Source organism: Theropithecus gelada, chromosome 3, assembly GCF_003255815.1.
Source record: "Theropithecus gelada isolate Dixy chromosome 3, Tgel_1.0, whole genome shotgun sequence".
Classification (NCBI taxonomy): domain Eukaryota; kingdom Metazoa; phylum Chordata; class Mammalia; order Primates; family Cercopithecidae; genus Theropithecus; species Theropithecus gelada.
Genome location: NC_037670.1, coordinates 74,368,853 through 74,392,629, shown reverse-complemented (window position 1 = coordinate 74,392,629; position 23,777 = coordinate 74,368,853). Strand labels below are relative to the sequence as shown.

Here is a 23,777-nt window from a genome sequence, read left to right as displayed (position 1 = left end):
GATGTCGACTCAGGTAGAACAAAAATTCCACAAAACTCCACCCAGGATTTCAAATGGGAGCTGTAAGTTCCCTAAGGCAGGAAGGGGCTGCTAGTGGTGACGGGTATGAAACAGATGAAGAAGATAGATAGGACATGTTCTTGCTTTTCTTCCTTTTACAAAAAATGCCCACTTAACTAAATCTATAATTCTCTAATTTATTAGCTATCACCTATGGAAATTTACAATATATCAAGCACAAATCTAAGTGTCCTATATCTAAAAATGTATTTAATCCTCCCAATAATCTTGTGAGTTAGGTTGCTATGATTATGTTCATTTTACTCATGAGAACACTGAAAATTAGAGAGGTGAAGTAATTGATCTCCGTCATATAGCTGGTATGTAACCAAGCTTATGTAAGGCTAGGATTTGGTTTTTAGCTACACTTCTGATTTACCATGATCTTTCTGGAATAGTGTTTTCCAAAATGTGTTCCATGGGACATAATCTCAGGAATCTCTATAAAAAAAATTCCAAGGGCAATTCTGTTTGAAAAATACCAAAGATTATATATTCATCTACCGAGTCTCAAAATATATTGTTAAAGAAAAAAAGGAAGAAATCGCAATACCCGTAAAGTACAATGTGAACATGTATCGATGATTATTTTTGTACTCATTAATTAATGAGGAAACTGGTAAGATCCTAACCACTATACTACAATGCCGTAAAAACAGGAGCAGAGAAAGAAACACAGCCTGGTGACCATACTCTTCTACTTTCCCCTTGACAATTAAGTCATTTTCTTCTATTTTAGATTCTACTCTGACTAACCTATCATATTGTCAGGAACTCAAACATAATAACTGCTTGATCCATACTTTCATTAAATGGAAACTATATGACATCATCTCCCTCCCAAAATAGGTTATTGTATTAATTCAAATACCCTAGGAGAGGAAGCAAGTTATACAAAATATATGTTCTCCCTACTCTGTCTTCACTTAGAGGAACCGAATTAGCCTCTGATGAGCAAAAGGCCAGAGGACATCTCCTCCTTGTAAGAATATTATGGATCAGGCCACCAAGGGGGTCTCATAGGAGCATCAGGAAAACACAAATGACCATGGCCTCTCTCTGGATACCAGGTTCTATATCTGGGGTCCAAGAACAGATCCCAAGATGTCCAGGAATCGCCTGGAATTGTGGCTAATATAATATGGCTGTGCCTTTTATTAGGAGGGGAGGAAGGGTCTCCTGGTTTCTGTAAGGTGAAGAACCACTGAATTCTAAGAGACTTCATGGGTATAAGTGGAAAGAAAATAAGTGCTAAAATCAAACAAAACTGGGCCTCACTTGATCACTTTTGAGAGCTGGAAAACCTTTGCCAAATGTTTAACTTGGTTGAGACTCAATTTCTTCATCTTTAGAAATGGGAGGATACCAACTCTAGAAAGTCTAAGTGAGAACACAAGCAAAAACTCCTAGCCTGATCTGAAAAGTGTTTAATGAGGGTTTATTCTTTCTTTTCTCTTTGACTTCATATCTTCACTTTAAGTTGTAGTAACAAAGGTCTGACAGGAAACTTAGATCTTCCAGTAGATCCAATGGAAGAGATTCTTACGGGTTTGGCCAAGCTCACATCTTCGACTTTCTATGATACAGATGGATCTTTTAGAGCTAAAGGGATACTATAAAGTCTATGGAAACATCTGTGCTTAGAAAATTATTTGCTGGCAACTCTCTTTGTGCAGTTCAGTAAGTGTCTCTTGAGCAATTCTATAATTCCAAGAACAATGCATGTGCCAGCAATGTTGCCAATACAACCAAGAAAGCCTAGAGTGGCAGTCTACATTCCTAGAAATCATCTTTACTGGTGGCTTCTCACATTTGAGCAGACTTTTGTAGCAGCAAGAAATGGGATCCTTCCATGTGACCCCATTCAAACCTGACCAAATGCCCCCATCAGATCTGCTGATGCCTTTCTTCCTGAATAGGAAAATCTGGGCCTGGGGTCTAAGGATGGATCTGGCGTGACCCCAAGAACAGCTTGATTTTTCCCCCTTAAGGTTTATTTTCAAGACTTAAAGCTATTTGAAAGTTCAGTTTGTTTGGGGCTGAGGGGGGTTGTTTTGATTTGGTTTGGTTTTGGTGAAAAAAATAGTGTGACCAGAATTCTCACGCCAAAATTTCCACTGCAGTCCTGCTGGGGCCACTGAGTGACATCAGGAAGGCCACCCATCCTCTATGAGCAAACTTTCTTCCTGTTTTTACTGTTTTTATTAAATGATGCCTTTTGGTAATTTGCCTCACAAACACATCACAAATGAAGAAAAAGAGATAGGCTACAGGGTACTTACATAACTTTTGAAAAAACATTCTGCATAATCTCAGATTGGGAGATGTTCTGCACAATCTCAGAGTGAGGTACCACCAGAATTCCCCAGGTTCTTAAGTGGTCCCCCAAAAGTCATGCAATATGCCCCAAATGCCAGGACATAATTACCAAGGATTTCAGACAGATTCAACGCAATGTGCATGATCACAAAGGCAATTTCACCGATGGTTTCTATCTTTAATGTTTATTGATCCAAAAATAAAAATAACCTGATACAAAACAAACTCTACATATATTGCAGGTTTGAATGGAAGTAAAAAAAAAAAAAAAGTAAAAGGAGATGATTGCTAACAGATCAAAAAACCAAACCCTACTTCCTCTGGTATATGACTCCTAGTTGAAGGCTGGACATGGTACTTTCAGTTCAGTTTGTCCATGTGGTCGTTTTCTAAAGATTGCTCAAGAAAGAACTCTGAGTGCCTTCATAACCTTCCTTGAGAACTTGGACAGAAGGTAACGGAAGGTAGCAGAGAGATGCTGCCCCTTCTGGCTATCTGAGGCTGCCTCTAGCAGAGCACACAGCTTCCAGCTCTGGGTACCAAAAGCTGAAAACACTTCTCACCAGCAGAACAGGCAATCAACACAAATGAATAAACGGACAAATGAATGAATTTGTGAAACACTATTTTTGTATACATTTCTATACTTTGATCTGTGCTTTGATTTTCCATTTTATGCAGCCGTTTTAAAGTCTGATCTGCATGAAGTGAATTTCTAAAAAAAAAAAAATTACACACTATTTTGTAGGAGACCTATGTTTCAGATTTAATCTGAGCTTCTCAAACTGAAATTTCCATGTTCATATGATTAACACGGATATTTTATAATAAAAAGCTAAATACAAAACCTGCAGGAATGTTTTTAAATAAAATTGGGACTTCAAAGAAATACTGTGTTGCCAGTATGTGCTTTGGGTAATATCATCATACTCTCTTCTGTGCTATTTGGATATACCAGAGGGGGATGTTTTAAGACGCAATGTTTGGTGTATAAGAATGACTGCATGATAGATGGGTGGGAAGCATAGAATTCTATTTTGGTGACCCTGGGTGACACACCTAGCAGCTTTGCATACAGATAAGTAAAAGGTGATACTGGAATTGCATTTCGCTAGCTGTTCACACCATCTGTAAATACTGGCAGACACTTCTATGCCGCATTCTCTCCAGTTGCCCCTCCAGATCCATAATCCACCCTTCTCCACACTGCTGGGTGCTCCAGGAAGCTAATCTCTAAGAACTGCATCCTGCCCAGGTCCTCTGGCTTCCCTCTGGCCTCAACCAATGGCAAGCGTCAGCAGGAGATGCAAGGGTGGGCAAAGGTGGGAGGAGGGAGAGGTTAGGGTGCTGGTTCCCCTGGCTATCTCTCAGCCAGCCACCACCAGCTGCCATCTCATTCCCTTGCCTTTCAGGTGGCCCCAACAATTGCATCTCCTCTCCGTATGTTTCGATAAAAACTCCCTCCCCTTGTTTTTAGACCTGGGGAAAATTGTCACCAGCAGCCCCCACTGCCCCTAGATCCCTCGCTGGTTTCCCGTAACCCTCCCCACAGGGAATCCAGAAATAGAGTTTGGGTCTCAAAATTCTTAGCTCAAAATCTTCCACTGCCTTTCACCCTTCAACTATGAGAAGTAATGAATTAAAACAATCCAACACACTTCTAAAAAACCATCACAGTGCGTTACAGTGCAGAAACGGTGCAGAAACAAACCAGTACAATTCACCAGACCAAAAACAATTTGCATGCTAAGCAAGCCTGAGTATACTAATCCCACAACAATGGGGTCTGCCAATCACACACTTTTGAGGAACATAAGCCCTGCAGTTGACAAAGGATAATTATTAAAAAGTGTTTAGTAGGATGTTTTCAGCTGTGAACCCAAAATATCTGAGACAAGTCTCAGTCAACTCAGAAAGTTTATTTTGCCAAGGTTAAGGACACGCCATGACACAGGCTCAGGAGGTCCTAATGACACGTGCCCAAGGTGGTTGGGGCACAGCTTGGCTCTATACATTTTAGGGAGACATGAGACATCAATCAATATGTGTAATATGTACATTGGTTCCTTTGGAAAGGCAGGACAACTTGAGGTGGAGAAGGGGGCTTCTAGATCATAGGTAGAGAAGAGAAAAACAGTTGCATTCTTTTGAGTTTCTGATTAGACTTCCGCTGAATATACAATTTACAGAAATAGTCACTTATGCTTTCACTGGCTTAGTGAAACAATGGAGCAGAGGAAGCAATTATATATATGCATTTGTCTCATGTGAGCCTCAGGGTGATGACTTTGAGTTCTGTCTGTCTTTTGCCTACTAGGAATTTCCTTGTGGGCAAATTTTGAGGGAGGTATGCAGCCTTTTTATCTTTGTGTTAAATAGCTATGTTATTTAGGAATAAAATGGAAGTAAATTTGCCTGACACAGTTCCCAACTTGACTCTTCCCTTGGCTTAGTGATTTTGGGGTCCCAAGATTAATTTTCCTTTTATGTGTCCTTTGACTGAAGGTATCTAAAATGAAGTGACATCATTCATCTGGGGTAATAACCAAGGTTCATTGTCCCACGCCAAGGAAATCAAGATTATGAACACACAAGGAGGTTAAAAGAGGAGGTTTAATAGGCGAAAGAAAGAGAAAAGTTCTCTGCTGCAGAGACAGGGGGTCCTGAGCAGGTCTTCTGGTCCACAGTGAAGTGCAAATTTCATAGATGAGCTTGCGGAGGCAGTGTCTGATTTACACAGGGCACAAAAGATTGGTCGGACCAGATGTGCCATTTGTACATGTGAAGAACTGGTTAGGACTAGGTGTGCCCTTTGCATAGTGCACAAACAAGCTGGCTGCCTCACCGTCATCTTTTATTATGCAGATGAGTTCTCTACGTGGCCAGTGCCATGTTGTCTGCTTTTTCACTGTGGTGACAAAGAAACAGAAGATGGATCGTCCATGTTGAACATGCCTGGCTCTCAGGTAGCCCTTTTCCATTGGCACAGCCGCCGGCATTCACCTGTGCAAGCTTCCAGCTTGCTTATCTGTGTTGGCAGCTCGATTTTTCAGGCTGATCATTTTTAGAAAAGAAATTATTTGAGAGCTTTATTTTTTGTTAAAATGGAAGCCTTGCTGAGGACTCCTTTACCCTATCTTCCTAAATAATTTCTTTCTAGCTACTGGATCAAAAGGGCAGGAGTTGTTTTCCCCTTCTAATGATTGCAGACTTATCACAAAAGTTTACACAGCATAGCTTCATCATTATTGGTAAGATGTTGATTTTCCTCCACTGATAATGCAAGGCAATCATAACCAATATCATAGGTACATAACAGATAAGGTACATAAGATCTGGCTCTTTTGAAGAAATTAACAAGCTAATTCTCAAAATCACCTGGAAAAGAAAAAGATGCAGAATAGTCAAAACAATTTTTGGAAAAAAGGAGAATAAAGAAAGGATGTTACATCCCTCTCCAAAGCTCTTCAGAGAAGCCCAACTTTCAGAATACAAAACTGAAAATGTGATGAGTTATTTCTGCCCTGCTAAAAAGGCAGTTTCATTCAAAACCTTTGACCTTAGTACCTAGAAAAGACTAAGCATAGTAAAACTAAATAACAACAAACAACTGATTTCCTATGAGCCTTACTTCATGTCCACAGGGAAATCAAATCCCACATGTGATCTTGGCGTAAAGCACAGGGGCTGTAAGGTAAAAGCTGGACTGTTTTCAGAAAAATGACCAACCATGTTATTAAGACAAAACTTCTCTCTACAGACTGCATTCTTACAAGATAATTACTTTAAATTCACCAGACATACTGGTTCCATAACTTATTATATGAAATAATATAGAAGTATTTCTCTGCCTTCTATTTAAAATGATCGAGATATGTTTGCTTTCTAAAACTCTGGGTTTTGTTATTCCACTCCTGTGTATCTGTTAAAGCCATAATTTATAATACCTAATATTTGATTAGTTAGAATGTTGAAGAATGTTGCAGTCTGATCACTACAACATCCTGGTTATCTGAAAGGAGTAAACACTTCCAACTCTTGTTATAGCATAGCTTCCAAGAATAAGTTGGTCATCTTGATGAATGTATGAAGCAATAAGTATGCTGATTCTTTATTTGAAGAAATCCTTTCATCCACTTACGTTTTCTCCTCTAAATCCCTGACACTTAAAAGTGGGTCCTCACACCAGCATCAGCCTCACCAGGGAGCTTGCTAGAAATGCAGAATCTAACAACCCTATTGCAGAATACAATCTGCAATTTAACAAGATTCCCATGCAATTCATCTGTGCACTAAAGTTTGGAAAGCCTGTTCTAAATTACAAACTCAAGGTCAAACTCTACAGGTAAATGAAGAACCGACATCATTATTCCAGGCATTTGATGTAGACGCAGACAAAGATCAGATAATCAGATTGAAGTTGTAATGATCACAGGATACACCACAAACGCTGGTTATTAAAATAAATGCATGATCTATGTTTAGCATTTCCCTCATTCTTTTTCAAAAATATTTTCATAGATTTTGGGTATATAAGTGTCATTTTGTTACATATTGCATAGTGGTGAAGTCTGGGCTTCCAGTGTAACCATCACCTGGATAGTAGTGTATATCGTACCCATTAGGTAATTTATCATCCCTCCTCCCTCTCCCACCACTCACCTTTCCATGTCTCCAATGTCTATTAAAGCAGAGGACAGAAATATTTCCAAATGTTTAAGTGTTTTGGATGGTTGGCTGGGTTTTGGGTGTTTGTAGTTTGATTTGCATTTTAATGAAGCCATCACCATTAGATTTTTATAAAAAGATGATTCGGCAAATCTCCATAGGAAGTGGAATCATTCTGATTAGTCACATTTTTGTCCTAAAAATGTGAATTAAATTTGAATTTCTGGCTCAGTGACATTCAACAACTTCACATAAATGAAACAGTAACATACATGAAGCTATTCCTGACCATGACCGCAAATGATAAGCCGTCAGTGGCTTGCTCAGAACCCCTGCGGATGATCCCGCCCTTTCATGTGGAAACAACTGAAACCAGATGAGCTGTATCTAGTTTTGTATTTCAGAACCAGTGTTTCAAGCAACTCAGATTGCAAGCAGGGGTTTTTAACATCAAGCAATTATAGTCATAAATAACAGTAAATCTATGTCAAGTTTCCTACGATGACTTTTGACATAAAATAAGAAAAAGGCTTTAACCCTATTTTGTGTGCCACAGCATCATTAACACTGAACCAATCTTCACTTCTTCCTCCAAAACCTAAGGAGCAATCAGCAACCAAATCCCTCCTCAGCACGTGGCTGTGAACAAGGCACCATGTCTGCCCTGTTCTGAGCATCTGCAAATAGGAAGAATAGTCAATGCTTCTTTCAAATTTATAATTGAAGTAAATGCAGGTTTTCTCTCCCCATCATTTATTGCCCTCTTTTTTTCCTTTCCCTTCTTACTTCTTATTAGGAGTCCCCAGACTTTGTTAGCATACAGTACACTTAAATTATGCCGTGAAAGGTTGCCAGTATTAGCAGGAGAAAGTTTCATTTTGTGTGTCTGTCTAAATAGTCTGAAGGGCTACGCATCCTCCAAGGATGCCTAGGACCTAAATAGTGCAAAAACCTTCCTCCATGGCCCATGGACCCAGGGATGTGAGTGAAGAGCCAAAGGGATGCTAAGGAAAGAGGAGAGAGGAAGAGAGAAACACAGAGAATGAGGGAGAGAAATATCTGCGCCTGCACATCCCAGGTAGGCTGCCTAGGAAATGTTAAGCAACAAACCGTTAGAAAATTGGAAAAGTACAGAAATGTCTGCATCACACTCAGGACTTAACATGGGTGCGTGAGCAATTGAAATACACTTCCTTTTAAATTCCTAAATGCCTCTGTAATTTAGAATATGGAGTGCACATACACTCTCCTGACTGTTAAAGGCCAAATTAAAGGATTACATAAGTACTTAGAAAAACAAAAGATAAAAAGTGTAAATTTAGATAATTCACTCTCAAAGAAAATTATCCAGGAAACTAGAAAACTTCATATAGACTTAATACGTCAAGTACATTTTGAATCTCCAAGAGGAAGATGCAGAATGTAGTGTTCTCCAATTTTTCTTTTCTGACAAGAGAACGCTTTTGTCAAAAATGAGTATCCTGCAAGACTAATCTGTACCAAATGGACTCGGAGGGAACTCTGGGCCACACCATAGAGATCCAGACCCCAGGACCCCCTGCACTTCAGAAACAGAGCTCCTCGGCCTGGCTGGCATGAGGACCCCCTGGCAGGCTTCTGATGCAGAAGGTCTGCACAGATCATTTGGATGAGCACCAGAACTGCTCTCATTTGTCAGATGTGGGCAAATCCCTATGCACATTCCTTAGGAGTAATTATTTTAATTTAATACCCAATTTATACAACACCCAGAAGTAAGCAACATGAGCTAATAATTAGATGTCTTGATTTGGCCAAGTATAAGCTCTGTCACGTGGAATAAGTCACCAAGGCTCTGTGAGCCTCCTTTCCTCCTCTGTTTACTGACCTGCATCTCCAATCAGGGTCCTGAAGACCACTTGTGCCCAAACGCAATCTCTACATTATAATCCCTGCCAGGTGTACATCAGGTTACTGAGATGCATACATCAGCACCATTAATTTCCCTGTGTAAATAATTCAATATCAGCTAGGCTCAGATAAGGGAGGAAAAGAGCTTTGGAGAAGGTTCATGACCTTGACCCAACTCTGCTAAGTAGAAGCTAAAGTTTTCTCATCTCCTCCTCTTCTCTCTATCACTCTTTCATGATGCAAGGGACAACTAATTAAATAAAACTATCTGTGAAATACATGTACATTGAGACCTTCCAGAGACAAAGATCCAACCTTCCGCCAGCCCCAAATCCAATCTCTGTTGTTCCCTGTGCCCTGGGGCACTGACCCAATGGACTGCATTCCCCAGGTTCCCTTGATCTTAACTTCCTGTAAACTGACGGGAGAGACACCAGCAAGAGAGGAAAGGTCAGGCCCTGCTCCATCCTGCTTTGAACTATTTCTGGCAGTCCCTAGGTCACTTCACACCTGTCTGGAGACCTCTCCTTTATGACTTCTGATCTCACTGGGACCAGTCATACTATTTTCTCTCCTTGCCTCTTCCGGCCTTGCAGTGGTTATAGCTTTGTGCTATTGTTACTGGTCTTTGGGGGCCTCAACTCCCCTGCTGATTCCCTTAACACTTCCCATACTTCCACAAACAGTCCATGCAGTAAAGTCTCTTGAACCATCTGTGCTGAACTCTGCTTCCTGCCTGCCGAGCTCTGGCTGATAGAGTCCCAGACAATCTCTGGCCCTGGGGATCATCACTGTTCCAATGTACCCATCCTGAACCCAAGGGGGCCGCAGGCAGGCTTTGTGTAGTTTTAAAACATACATGCAAATATACATAGTCACAGAATTAAAAAACGATGTCTGGAAGTAGGTTACTGAGGGTTCACACATGCCATTTTAAAGCACACCAAGCAGTGTGCATTTAAATGTATATTACACTGAGTCAAAGTTCTAAAGTTCTAATTGCAAAACAAGCCTGCACCCAAGGAAGGACAATAGATATTTATTCAGATTAAATATTGTCCTCTTGAGCTTTCACTACACTTGATGGGGCCTTGAGTACTGCCAAAATTTGATTTATGTAAAATAAAACCCCAAAACTCAAATTGATATCCATTGGAGTCTGGTGGTTTTCATAGCAAAGCCCTCTGGGCAGGGCTGGAATCACATGCTTGGAGTCTCATCCTCCAACTCTGCAGGCTAAAAAAGAGTTTGGTTTTGGCTACAGATGAAAAATAGAGATCATTTCCTGGTTTCACCAGAGTGGTTAACAGTATTGAGCTTATTAGAGAATTTACAACCAAAGAGCTGGGGCTCTTCAAGCGCCACTAGACTCTGCCTCCAAAAGAGCACTCTTCATAAGATGCTGGGGACCTTAGTGACCCGCAGCCCCAGCTGCATCCTTTCTGCCACATCACATTCCATTGTCCACACTGCTCCACTTCCCCTGCCTGGCTGGGACTAGCTTCCTGACACCAGGAAGATGCAGAGAGCCACATTCTGGGCATTTTCGTCGAGCCCACCCAAGCCTCATTCCCTTTGAAGCCCATGAAGAATCTTGGATTTGAGCACATTATGATTTCTGGTGGCTTCCCAAATTCAGTAGATAACTAGGTAAATCTGAAACTCAAATAACTCCAAATGCATCCTGGGCCTTCCTGTCTGCTCCATGTGTAAGTCTCAGAAGAATTCAAAATCATGTTCTCTTGAGGGATAAAATAAATAAATGAGCATTTTTGTGAAGTCACAATTTGATTTAGTCTTTCTGGCGTACACTTTGGCAGCGTTTATCAAAATCTTTTAAAACATCCATATTGACCCAGCAATCCTACTCCTATAAATATGTTCAAAAAATAATCAAAGATATGCCCAAAGATAGGACTACAAATATGTTCATTATAAATACTTTATTTATAATAGCAAAACAGTAATGACCAACTAAATATCCAAAAATAGTTAGTTAAATATATTACTGGCATTTCCACTTCTTACATGATGAGTGGGCTAGAAACCCAGAACAACCCTCCCACTCAAAATTTCCAGACAAAATATAAGCATTGTTTTCAATGCATTGCTAAGCTAGCAGAAAGTCAGGAATTCCGCAAGGCCAATAGCATGGTCTGGGAGACTTTAGCCCAGAGGGCATCTTCCACTGTTTTGACAGCTGCACTGGTGGTACCAACCAGAGATAAAGTTTAGATACGGCTAAGCCAGAGCGAGAAGTCTACCAGGAGATGCACACCCTCTTCTCCCTTAACCTTAACCTGCATAAGGTCAAGACCCAAGGGGCTACACTTTCAGTGTGAATTAATTTACCTGTAAATGGTGAATTAGAATTATACCTGTCCCCAGAAGGAGAACATAAAGAAGAGTTGCCTGTTTTGACCTGGCTCTTGGGGGAAGTGGAAAGAAATCCTTTCCTTGAAGTGGTGAGCACAACTTGGCCACGGCATTTGAGGTCCACAGTCCCATGTCAGGGCATGAGTTAGAACCTCAAGTGGAGAATTTCATTTAATGCAGTTCTTTGGGAGACTGGTGAACAATCACTTGAGGCCAGGTATTCAAGACTAGCCTGGGTAATATAGTGAGAACCTGTCTCTAACACAGTTAAAAAAACATTAGCCAAGCATGGAGGCTCACACCTGTAGTCCCAGCTACAGGTAGGACGATTGCTTGAGCCCAGGAGTTTGAGGCTGCCGTAAGATATGATCTTGCCGCTATACTCCAGCCTGGGTGGCAGAGAGAGACCCTGTCTTTAAAAATAATACATACATACATACATACATACATACATACATAATAAAGCAGTCCCGAGTTGATGAATTCATAGTCCCCTTACTGATGGTACCTGCAAGGGCTGGCCTTGACAAACAAAAATCTCCTCTGGAGGAATTTAACTTCAGCCCCATCTTCAAAGAATTCCCATGTGTTAGGTTCTAAGGAATATTATAATAAGGAATGCTAGGCTTAATAATAAATACATTTCCAGAATCTTCATAAACAGAGGAAAATATTCACAGCATTTTACTATGTGAAAAATTCTGTATGATAATAAGAAAATTATAAAAATTGGATAGATCTGAAGGCTAGGAGCAAATATATTTCCGCTGCCTAAAGTCAATAGGGATCAAATTATGGGTTTTCTCACTTTTTTCTCATAATTTGTAGTGTTTTCCAAATGTTCTATAAGCATATATACTTTAGAAATTAGAAAAAAATTTATTCAGAAAGTCAAATACCACATGTTCTCACTTATAAGTGGGAGCTGAACATTGGGTACACATGGACATAAAGATGGCAACAATAGACAATGGGGACTCCTAGAGCCTTCAGGGAAGGAGGAGGGAGGGAGGAGGCTAAACTAACTATTGGGTACTATGCTCAGAATCCATTGTACCCTAAACCTCAGTATCACACAATATACTCAGGCAACAAACCTGCACGTGTATCCCCTGAATCTAAAATAAAACTTGAATAAATAAAATAAATAGTAAAAATAAAAATCAAAAGAAGATAAAATTAATGCTTTTTAATTTGAAAAACAAAGGAAAAGAAAGCTATTCAACAAAACTTAACCTTGTAAAGAACATCCCAACCTTTAAAAAAAATGTGATCTAATTCCTGCTATCTTTTGGTTCCCCTAAAGAAAATACTAGCCGAAGCAGTGATGTGAGCATTGAATAACTTTTACTGTTATTAGACACCTGCTGTATGCCAGACCCTGCTAGGCATAAGAGAGAAAAAATGAATGAGAAATCACCCAGGCCTTCAGGAGCTCACAGCTGAGACGGGGTTTCAGAAATGAAATAAGTGTAAAGTCCAGTGTGCCTGGACGGGCTCACTCACCAGATACAAGGAGACACCAGGGAAGGCCCTCGCTCACCATAGTCCCACAGTCAAGGAGGGCTTTCAGCCTCCTTCTTAAAGGATAACTGGGAGCGACTCAGGCAGAAGGGAAGGGAAAAGGTGCTTCTAGCAAAGGAGAAAGTACATCACTTTTACCACCTTCCACTCCTGCACTCTCTGCCCCCTGCTCTGCTTTATTTTTTGTCACAGCAAATGTTACTACATTATTTATGTAGTTGTTTCTTCATTTGTTATCTGTTTCCCAATTCCACCGTAAGTTTCAAGAGGGAAAGGGCTTTGTCTGGTATACCACTATCCCCATTGCTAGGCATAAAGATGGCAGCAACAGACACCGGGGATTACTAGAGCGGGAGGGACAGTGGACGGCAAGGGGGGAAAACTAAGTCTTGGGTACTATGCTCGATATCTGAGCATACATATGCTTAAGCAAATTGACTTGGATGAATGAATGAGAGGCCAGAAGGAGAAGTATTGGCGTAGAATAATACTATGCTTCAGTTCATTGTCATTGGACTGCAACACCAAATTCCCAAGAGCAATGCAGATCCTTTTAGGAGGAAAAGGGGATGATATGGTCCAGGACAGCTGTGTAGAGGAATTGATTCAGGGTGGGAAACAAGGAAAGCATGGGATAAAACAGTAGGCAAGAAAGAGAAAGAGAAACTGAACCAAGGGGCAGGAATAGCTATACCCATTCATTCATCCCACAACTACTTAAACTACACATGATTACATGAAAGCAACACAGCTATAGCAGTTATCACAGCCATGGGTATAGTAGTTCCTAACCCAGGTGTTGTGGTTTGGCTGTGTCCCCACCCAAATCTCATCTTGAATTGTAGTTCCCATAATCCTCACATTTTGTCAGAGGGATAAGATGGAGATGATTGCATCATCGGGGCAATTTTCCACTATCCCTGTTCTCATGATAGTGAGTGAGTTCTCAGAAGATCTGATGGTTGTATAAGGGGATTTCCCCTTCACTGGGCACTTGTTCTTCTCCTTGCTGCTGCCATGTGAAGAAGGATGTGTTTGCTTCCCCTTCCGCCATGGTTGTAAGTTTTCTAAGGCCTCTGCAGAACTGTGAGTCAATGAAACTTCTTTCCTTTATAAATTTCCCAGTCTCTGGTATGTCTTTATCAGCAGCATGAGAACAGACTAATACACCAGGCCCTGCTGTAATCTCTGGAGATATGGTTGTGAACAAGACAAAGGCCCTCCTTCATGGAATTTATATTCTATTGTGAGAGACATTAAAAAAAATTAAATAAAATAATTTTAAAGAGTAATTCATCCCAGCACTTTGGGAGGCCGAGGCAGATGGATTGCCTGAGACTAGGAGTTTGAGAGCAGGCTGGGTAACATAGCAAAACCCAGTCTCTACTAAAAACAAAAAAAAATTAGCCAGGCATGGTGGCACACACTGTAGCCCCAGCTACTCGGGAGGCTGAGGTAGAAGGATTGCATTCCAGCCTGGGTGACAATGAGGCCCTGTTTCTAAAAAAGTATTTCGTGTTATATGAAGAAAAATACAGGAAAGGAAAAAAGAGAAAGATTCATGAAATATTTAAGAGGTAAAAACTGCAAGACAATGTGACCACAAAGCTGCCTATGAATTTTCAGAATGTTTTATCATCTTGACTTCAGCGCTAAAGTAAAGAATCTACCTGAACATTGTAAGCACAGTTTCTAGAGAAAGTCCATCTAATCAAGAGCACGTAACAGATGGCTCTTGATCCGGTTCCACAACACACAGCTCAAGGGTGATGTATTGATGGTTTGGGGCTGCCATATACCAGGGGTTCTGCACCATCCACAGGCGACAGAAGCAGGTGGAGTGTACCTGACCAAAATCCATTGCTTGGAATTTCAAAGAGACAGCCTTTGGCAACAGAGCTCTGAAATTAGGGGTCTAGTTTTATACTGCATCTTGGCTCGCTCAGAGAATGGAAACTCTTCTGGACTTAAGAAGTTGTCTCCAATGCCAAACGTTAAATCTGAGGAACAATTTTAAATGCTGATTAATGCTATTTTTCGTCTGCAAGATGGTGGGAAAGACAGGATTAATGATGGGAAGGAGGGAGGAGGCAGTTAGTAAACATCTAGTTGAGAAAGACATAAAGCATTTTCTTTTAATGGAATATTTGTAGGTTAAGAGATGTACAACAACATGTTATGTAACAATTTCCCCATCTCGAAGGAAGTTGCCTTAGAAAGACACTGGTGCTGGTTCAGCATTTGTCCTGAGACACATCCTGCTGACACACTGGACTCCGGTGACCCAGGCCGATCAACATGGGGACAAAAGGCATCTAGAGTGACAATTGATGAAAGAAAATAACAGTGCCCTGTTTTTGCAATTGGCACCTATGCAAGAAACAGACCTGCATAAAGAAGCTTATTTTGCATTATTCTATTTGTAGTCATTCCTTTTAATCTATACTGGCAGCGTCATACCGTACAGTAAACAGTGAGACATAAGGAAATTTATAGATAGATTCTGAATCCAAGAACAGTTCATTTAATGAAAAACTAAAGTCACAAAGGACATGCCCTTTTCATGTTCACATTGTCAAACTGTATAATTCATGTGTTTTCCAGCCTTCTTAGGTTCCTAGGGACCCACAAAGTGTACAGCTTGCCAGCTGCCAGCATTTTGTAACATGGCCCGTGGGCAAACCCAGCAGGCCCACTACTGAAATCACAACCAGTTACCCAGCCGTATTTCTTCAGCTTCTCTCTTGATTATGGCAACAGCAAAGAACAGAGCAGTCAAAGGTCTGCCTCATTTACAGCTCACCCACACAAGGTGAATATAGATAAAGGACGATGAGGTGTAAATCTAATTTTTAGGCTCGGGAAAAACAGACAGTGGTTTCTACAGAACGTCCTGGAAGAAAGTCAGGCACACTGGGTTTCCCGATGGAATGGGGAGCCAGAGATCCCAGCAATAAGCCCCAGTCAGCTCTCACTGACAACAGGCTCACATGACCAGCTGGATCCCTGAGTCAGACTATATAGAAATGAAGGAAGGTCCACCTTGTCTTGCTGACACTTGGAGATGTCTAATTTTCACAACCTCACTTACTGAATACTTATGCTGTGCCAAGAACGGTGCTGTATGCTTTATTCCACTGAAGCCTCACAAATACCCTATAACATAGGTACCATTACTAGTCCCATTTTACAGATGACAAAACTGAGGCTTATAGGTTGCAATAATTGGCCTAATGTCACATAATTAGTAAGTGATAGAACTGGGACTAGAATTCCAGATCTGTGCTTTCAATAACCTATTGCTGCTTCAGGATGCCGAGCTTATGGATCACCTCAGGTCAGGAGACCCCGTCGTGCTCCTCTTACAGCTGACACCTATGGTGCCTGTATCCATGGATTAGTGGCTGGGATCACCTAACCAGTCCACTTGAAGCACAAAGCAAATGATATAAATAAGTGTGCATCTACAGATAATTTCTTCTGTTTCATATGGAATTCTGTTCATTGGTATACTGTGGTTACAAAAATGCCCACAAAATCTTTCATTTCCTGTATGTAGTCTGCTTCGCAGTGTGACCCTTCAGCTCCTCCCATGAAGAGGTGAAGGCTCTCTCTCCATCCTTGAATTTGAAATTAGCCAAGTGATTTTCTGTGGCCAATGATAATTTAACAAACTATAGGCAAGCTGAAACTTGAAAAGTCCCTACTCATGATTCTACTTTCTTTTGCTTAAGAATCCTGGGCCCTCCTCTCTGCGGACAAACCCAGGCTAGTTTGTTAGATGATGCAGTATACAGAGCCACGTCATCCCAACTGCCCCAGGCAATAACAAATCAACCACCCCAATCAGTCCATCCAGCCCCAGCTGTGACACTCACAACCTCAGCTGATATTAGCTGAGGCAACCCAGACCAGGAGAACTTCCCACCTGGCCCATTGAATGGAGAGAAATGATAAACATTTGTTGTTTCAGCCACTAAGTTTTGGGATGGTTTGTTACACAGTGCAAGCTAGCTGGCACAAGCATTTAGAAAGTAAAGCTCTGACATCTTTGCAGTATTATCAGTAGTGCAACGTGACTCGGGCCACACTCCTGTCATCCAAACAGCACTGTCAGATGGGTTATGTCTGTTCAAGAAGAAAACTTGTTCTAAATCCAGGCCAGTAGCACAATGCATGCTTGTTTGTTTTATTTTGTGTTGTTTGCAGCCTACCTCATTCCCAAAAGTTTTGAATTGAGTACTTCTCCTAGGGTGGTTCCCAAGGCTAGCTGCAGCACAGCACAATGACCTGGGAAGCATCTAAAATACTGATGCACTAGGCCCATCCTCAGGGATTCTGATTTCCTTGGTCTGGGGTGAGGCTGCAGTCTGGCTATTTTATTCTCTAGAATCAGACTGTGATAGCTCTGGCATTGGCTAGATGATATGTTATATATATTTCTTGTTCTCTCAGACTTGGGCTATCAGGAAACTTCAAAAACCCATCCTTTCAATTAAAGCAAGTTAATTCTTTCACTAGGAAAAGTTATCTTTAATGAAGCATCACCGGATGCTTAGCCTTTTCTGAAGCACTTACATGTCAGTATTTGAAGGCCAGTAACCAAGACCCACAGCAGGCACATGGTTAAACTAACAGGGCAGGCATATGGCCACTGCCATGTGAGATCTCAGGCAAGTCACTGAACCTCTCCTATATTCATCTTTCCCATCTGGAAATAAGTAGGTGTTGAATAACGAACCATGAAGTTCCCCCCCAGCCCTGAAAGTATGACTGTTTAATAGTTATCAACATTCCAAGCTAAATGAGCAATACCTGGTTCCTCTCATGAGGTTAGACTGCTAGCCCTGTCTTATCCTCTAGAAAGTATCATGTGTACAGCCCAGAGGTACAAGCACAATGGGTCATGCATCAGTCCCTGACTCAGTCAAGAAACAGTGCCAACATGTGTCAAGCATTGTGCTAGGCACTGCACGACAGAGAGAGGGCAAAATGCTGGCATTCCTGAGCTTATCGTGTTTAGAGAGAAGCAGAGAAGAGAAAAATAAAACCAGAGAGCTTCATGACTGGCACTTGATGGAACCCTAAATGAAGGAGAAAGGTGGAACCACTTCTGGTTCAGATGAAGGAGGGTGCTGAGAACTGAGTGTTTGCATCCCAGTGAAATTCATTTGTTGAAACCCTAATCTTCAATGCCATGGTACTTTGGGAGGCAAATAGGTTTAGATGAGGTCCTTGGGATGGAGCCCCCATGATGAGATTAACATCCTTATAAGGAGAGAAACAGACACCAGAGTTTCCTCTCTCTGCCATAAGAGAACACAGCAAGAAGGTGGCCATCTGCAAAAGCAGGAAGAGGCTTCTCACCAGACCCAGGATCTCCTGACACCTTGATCTTGGACTCGTAAGGAAAAAAAAAAAAAAAAGTGTCGTTGCTTAAACTACCCAGTCTATATGGTTTTTTGTTGTTGCAGCCCAGGCTAAGACAGAAGACTTTTCCAAAAACGGTGGGACTTCAGATGAAGGCCAAGTAGAAAACAAGGTGGGGAAGTGAGATAGGTGGAGATGAAGGAGAGGAAGAAAAAAGTCATTTCACGGATGGAAAGGTGAGGCTGAAAGAGAAAAATGAAAAAAGGCAGCAAGGTAAGCACAGAGCAACCTCCTTAGACAGAGAAAGTAAAAAAAAAAAAAAAATGGTTTGTTTAATCCTAAGCAAAACACATTGACATTTTCCATTCTTTGCAATAAATCTGACATTCAAGAGAGAAAGCCATCATTGTCTGGCAGCACTAAGCAGTTAGTTGTCTGACAGGGCGAGTCCATGCTAACTGCTTTAGAGTTTCCTTTTCTAATTAAATCAATTAATTTTAAAGCACGTCTTAAATTGGGTGATGTCATTTATAATACTCTGACAGCATCAAGAAAGAATCGCTAGTTCATAAATATGTATTATCACCTACTGGCACAGCAGAGAAGGGAAGAAAGACTTAAAGGCCTTTCACACCATGAAAGTGACAGATTCAAGGCTAAAGTTGAGGAATCCTAAGTCTAGAGGGGCTGGTAAGACTCACAGTCTCAGCCTCTGAGGCAATATTGGACTTATAACAAAATATTCAAAGAAATCATGACTTGAACACAAAAAGAGGGAGAAGAGGGAAGAAGAGTAGAGGGGTATGGAGAAAAGGGGAATGAAAACGTAAGAGAAAGAAAAAAAAAAACCAAAAGCATCTTTTATTTGTGATGTGCCATTATTAATACTGCAGCTAAAGGAAAAACAAACAAAAATCAGCAATGCAAGGAGTGTGTCTTCATACTTATTTTTCCTCTTCTTTAAAGGAGTAAAGCTTAACTTGAAACAGAATTTCAAGCCATCATTAGTCTCAGATGCAGCTTACCTGAATGTTTCTGTAAGTTCTCCTTACTGAGCATAGCCATGAGTACCTGAATTCAACCATAGTACCTTGAAGTCAACTTCATTTGCGCCCAGTTGGAAAACCAATTGTTAAGCATGTTATGTTTTCCTATTTGAATTAAAATGTATTTTCTAAGGAAAAGGCATTAGAAAGAGATTTTTCAGGCCTATCACTACACATGCAGATATTTGTTAAGCGTTCAATGATGAATGAATGAATGAATGAATGAATGAATGAATGAGTGAGTGAATGGATAAGTACTTTCCATGGTTCACCCAGGGGCAACCTATTAATTGCACACATAAATGCCCCCATAGAACCAACCAATCTTCTGTAGGGAGAAGACTCTCTAAACCAATTCTTTTTCATTTATTTATTGCAATCACTTATTCTCAAATACTACTCTCAAATTCTATTTGAGAACCTACTAAATCAGATGCCTCAATAAACACATCATGATTACATTATTTCATTCTATGGTATTTGGTGAGTATTCACACCACAACTTCCTAGGAGACTATAAGCTCCACAAAAGGAAAGGTCTGACTAGAGTAACTTTCCAAAAGTCATACAACCAAAAAGTACTACAACTAGGTTTTGAATCTAAGAATCTGGCTCCCAGGACCTGAATAGCTGCAAGCTCCGGTCTTTCTCTTGGGGGCTCAGTAAATATTTGGGGAATGAAAGATTTACACATGATCCATGACTTTCAAATACCTTGAGAAGAGCAATAATACACATTATTTTTAAATGAATCATATTTGAAAACAAAAATAATCCCAAAAGTGTTAGGAATAATTCTGATTTAGATATCTGTTACCAAAACATGGAAAGTCTAAAGAAAACAAAAATTTCTTATCTCAACAACCAGCAAACACTACCATTAGCATTTGACATATTTCCTTATGTTCTTTTATTGCAGTTATTTATTTATTTTTACACTTCTGGAATCCTATTTTTCTTCAAATTATATCCTAAGAATTGTATCATCTCACCACACATTTTTCAAGCATCTAAGTTTTAATCACTCCATAATATGTTATCACATGAATAGACCCCAGCTGATGTGATCAATCATTCCCTTGTTGGTAAACAGTTGGGTTGCTTCCAGTTTTTTACAATAATGAAACAATTCTTTAGGGTTATTCTCAACAGTTCTTTCATAGTTTCTCCTTTGAATTAGAACAAATCCCTAACATTTTAAATTAAATGTGTAGGTGAAGTAAAAGATCTCCCCAAACTGTGAAAGCAAGGGCATAACTAGGTTTTAGACGCTGTGTAGTTTCAGATGATGGATCTGAGGCTCCATCACCATCACCCGGGGACTAAGGTGGAGATGAGGAGACAGAACCCCTGCATACATCAAAGGGGGATCAGGGACTGTACAGACTGTGACCCACTTGCAGGGCAGTGTGAGAGATGCAAGGGCTGTGGCACAGCCTGACAGAAAAGCAGCTGCAGAGCAAAGTCCTCAAGTGGCAAGGCAGTGGCCACTTGGACTTGGTAAGAGGGCTGGCGGTGAGGTAAGAGGAACAGAGCACAGGTGAGAAGAGAAGGTACCGAGCATGTGAACCTGGGGACCAGAGAGTTGGTGTCCAAAGACCATGAGGAATAAGCCACGCCTCAGGGCCGCCATGATGAACCAAGGACAGCACAAAACCAGGAGACCCTCAAAGATGCTGGGATGATCCAAATCCTCAGCTATTCAGCTTACTCCAATTACCTCATAGATGGAAAGTGAACTGCCATCTATAGGAAACAGTCTCTTTCCCAATACTTAATATACTGCCTCTGTTCTCAGGCACCCCTCTAAATTAAGAATGGCTATTTGTGGGTTGAGGTGCTGAAAAAACCTTATCAAGGTGAACATAAGTTTTATCTATAAATGCATACTATAAAAGAAAAGAACTTTCCTGGGATGAATCCTACTTTGTCCACATAAATGATTCTTTTAAATAATTTAATATGATTTATTATAATTTTATTTAGAGTTTCAAGCCATATTATTCCAAGCCCCTGTTTTCCTGAGCTATGGTTCTCAAGCAAAGAAGTGTATATAATGGTTTGCTAGGGATGTCATAACAAAATACCATAGACTGGGTGGCTTAAAACACAAACATGTATTTTCTCACAGTTCTGCAGACTGGAAGTCTGAGATCGAGGTGCCATCAACTGTTTCCTCAGGGTGGTCTCTCCTTGGCTTGCAGGTAGCTACTCCCTAGATGCCTCTTCACATGGTCTTTTTTTCTGTGCATGTGCTCTCTCATAGTTTCTGAGTAAAGTCTAAATCCTAATCTCTTTTTATAAGGACACCAGTTATGTTGGATTAGTGCCCACCCTAACGACCTCATTGTAACTTAATCACCTCTTTCATGGCCCTAACTCTGAATACAGTCACATTCTGAGGTACTAGAGGTTACGGTTTCAACATATGAATTTGGGGGTGGGGAGTCACAATTCAGCCCATGTCAGTGGGAGATGAAAGCAAAGGGAAGCTGAGCTGCAAGAGTTCTGGGTCCTTCACCTCCTTCAACCCATCTCTCCCTTTCAACGAGTCATCACCCATTCTTATCTTTTCCCCTACCTTTATCAGCTTTTTGTAAAACAGTTCTGTTTAAAAGAGAAAATGCTACTAGGCTAAAAACACTGAAATCATAGTCAATGCAACATTTACAAAATTATCACTTTCCATTTAAAAATCAAAGAAAAGATATCTGAGTCACAAGCTTCATATGAAAATATTAATATGAACAGGGACCACCTTTAGAAGAAATGTGTTTTTTCAAAACTTTCTTCCTAAGTCCCCCACTACCTGCTCCTTTACCTTACTCTCTGTTTTTTATTTTTGTTTTCGTTTTATTTCAGGGACCTGTTTGCTTTTGTAGTATTTTCTACCAATTAAAAGGCAAAACTTCTTAAGCACTATGACCAAAAACAGTAGTAATGATTTTGGGAAAAGCACCTTGAGACAAAAGCATCTCATCCTAATGTTGTCAGGCTATCAAGCAGCTCAAACTCTCTTGAAACTCATTAATGTCTTTCTTTTGTCTTGCTTTTTGTTTTGAGACAGTCTCTCTGTGTTACCCAAGCTGGCCTCAAACTCTGGGCTCAAGAGATCCTTCTGCCTCAGCCTCCCAAGTCATTAGTTATTAAAATATGCAAGGACCCAACACCATAAAAACCCTAGAAGAAAACCTAGGCAATACCATTCAGGACATAGGCATAGGCAAAGACTTCATGACTAAAACACCAAAAGCAATGGCAACAAAAGCCAAAATAGACAAATGGGATCTAATTAAACTAAAGAGCTTCTGCATGGCAAAAGAAACTACCATCAGAGTGAACAAGCAACCTACAGAATGGGAGCAAAGTTTTGCAATCTACCCATCTGACAAAGGGCTAATATCCAGAATCTACAAAGAACTTAAATTTACAAGAAGAAAACAACCCCATCAAAAAGTAGGCAAAGGATATGAACAGACACTTCTCAAAAGAAGACATTTAGGCAGCTAACAGACATATGCAAAAATACTCATCATCACTGATCATCAGAGAAATGCAGATCAAAACAACCATGAGATACATCTCACGCCAGTTAGAATGGCGATCATTATTAATAAGTCAGGCAACAACAGATGTTGGAGAGGATGTGGAGAAATAAGAACACTTTTACACTGTTGGTGGGAGTGTAAATTAGTTCAGCCATTGTGGAGGACAGTGTTGTGATTCCTCAAGGATCTAGAACTAGAAATACCATTTGACCCAGCAATCTCATTACTAGACACAAAATCAAAGAATTATAAATCATTTTACTATAAGGATATACACACATATATGTTTACTGCAGCACTTTTCACAATAGCAAAGACTTGGAAACAACCCAACTGCTCATCAGTGATAGACTGGATAAAGAAAATGTGGCCCATATACACCATGGAATACTATGCAGCCATAAAAAAGGAGGAGTTCATGTCCTTTGCAGAGACATCAATAAAGCTGGAAACCATCATTCTCAGCAAACTATCACAAGGACAGAAAACCAAACACTGCATGTTCTCACCCACAGGTGGGAGCTGAACAATGAGAACACACGGACACAGGGCGGGAACATCACATACCGGGGCCTGTCAGTGGGTGGGGAGCTGGGGGAGGGATAGCATTAGGAGAAATACCTAATATAAATGACAAGTTGATGGGTGCAGCAAACAAACATGGCACATATATACCTATGTAACAAACCTACACGTTGTGCACATGTACCCTAGAACTTAAAGTATAATAAAAATTTTAAAAAATAAAAATAAAACACACAAGGATAAAACTATTATCACAATGCATTGCTATCCATAAATCCTTCAAATCATATTCTGTAAGAGTACCTGTCTGCCCATGCAGAAATATATTGTCATCAAATGGATGTTACTAACCTGAGCTTTCAACTGCATGCAGGAAAAGCTTATGTTTTAGCTGCTTTGCACTGTTCAGAAAAACTCAAATTGAAAATAATTATAATAGTTTGTAAGCCAG

General features: G+C 40.5%; 1 protein-coding gene across 3 annotated transcripts in view; it reads right to left on the bottom strand.

Moving 5' to 3' along the window:
- Positions 1-23,777, bottom strand: part of AMPH (amphiphysin) — a 253,826-nt gene that overhangs the window by 170,899 nt on the left and 59,150 nt on the right. The gene's annotated exons all lie outside the window — the stretch shown is intronic.